At 36.1% G+C, this 1,138-nt stretch overlaps 2 protein-coding genes across 2 annotated transcripts in view; both read right to left on the bottom strand.

The window, feature by feature from the left end:
• LOC106879518 (zinc finger protein 239) overlaps positions 1-1,113 on the bottom strand; it is a 6,102-nt gene extending 4,989 nt beyond the window's left edge. Inside the window, exon 1 of the mRNA XM_014929145.2 lies at positions 130-1,113. The gene's annotated coding sequence lies outside the window, so the exon portion shown is untranslated. The remainder of the gene's footprint in view (positions 1-129) is intronic.
• LOC106868803 (zinc finger protein 239) overlaps positions 1-1,138 on the bottom strand; it is a 92,365-nt gene that overhangs the window by 49,775 nt on the left and 41,452 nt on the right. The gene's annotated exons all lie outside the window — the stretch shown is intronic.

Consider the following 1,138-nt stretch of genomic DNA (forward strand, 5'->3'; position numbering starts at 1 on the left):
ATTTTGATTAATAAAAATTTTTCTCTTCTCTTTCCTTTATCTTTGAACACATCAATACAAAGAAATATAGTCGGAAAAATGACACACGACCTATACAATGTAAATGTCGTTTCTACTAATAATACTTACATATTTTCGTAAATCAATTGAAAAGAAGGCTGTTTGTTATTCAAACTTTGTTCTGTTCGCTGTTTTAACTGTTGATCGTCGATGACCAACAAATAAACCCAGGCTCTTTTATATTGAGGTAAAAACAACATCCAGTAACAGCATTGGATACTGCGCCGCAATGTCGTACTGAATATAAAATATGATTTCTATATTCTCGTCTGTAATTTACTCTTGCAGAAAAGAATTGATAGAAAAATGTTGTAGGGATCTTTTATGTTTGGCTTCACTTTGTGAAATTTTAAAATTAAGCAAAAATGTTCAAATTTGGTATTTTGGAGGAGTTTGTCACGCTATATCTCTGGGCCCAATCCACTTGTTCAAAAATACTGTTTCTCGCCTAACCAGAAGCCCTTTCACTGCAGACCAGCTCAGTAATTAGCCTGCAGGCAAGTTCCTGTGTATAGTTGGCCCGTTATCAGTTTTAACAGAGAAACACTAAAATAACATCTGACTTTTTCAGTGTTTAGGATTATGTGGATCGGACAATTGAAGGCATCATGGAAACCGATTGTCTTGGAACGAGGACACCCTGCCCCCTAAAACAGTCTGTATGTAACTGTGGTAGTAGAATACTTTATAATGAAATAATTATAGGTACTACTAAAGCAGAGGGGTCCCGAACGCGCAGTCGCTCGTCCGCGCTAGCTAGTCGTTAGTGGTCGATCCTACAACGCCTGCGCGTGCGCGCATGTGCAATGAATACACGTGTCGATTTGTTTGTTTTTTTTATTTGACGATCTTTCGATACTAGTACGCAACAACTTCCGGTCGTGCGTTATTTTTATTCCTTCTACTTATCTACGTTATTTAGAAGGAAAAAAAGGATCTTTTTTAAAACGGGGGCCACATTTTTCATTAACGAAACACTTTGAAACTTGGAACACTGGTAGAATGTGTCATATAAAACATCTTTTTCTCTTAGTCTTCTAAAAAAAAAAAAGAAATCCATAAGTTATTCCATGTTAAA

This window comes from Octopus bimaculoides, chromosome 21 (assembly GCF_001194135.2).
Source record: "Octopus bimaculoides isolate UCB-OBI-ISO-001 chromosome 21, ASM119413v2, whole genome shotgun sequence".
NCBI classification, from domain to species: Eukaryota; Metazoa; Mollusca; class Cephalopoda; order Octopoda; family Octopodidae; genus Octopus; species Octopus bimaculoides.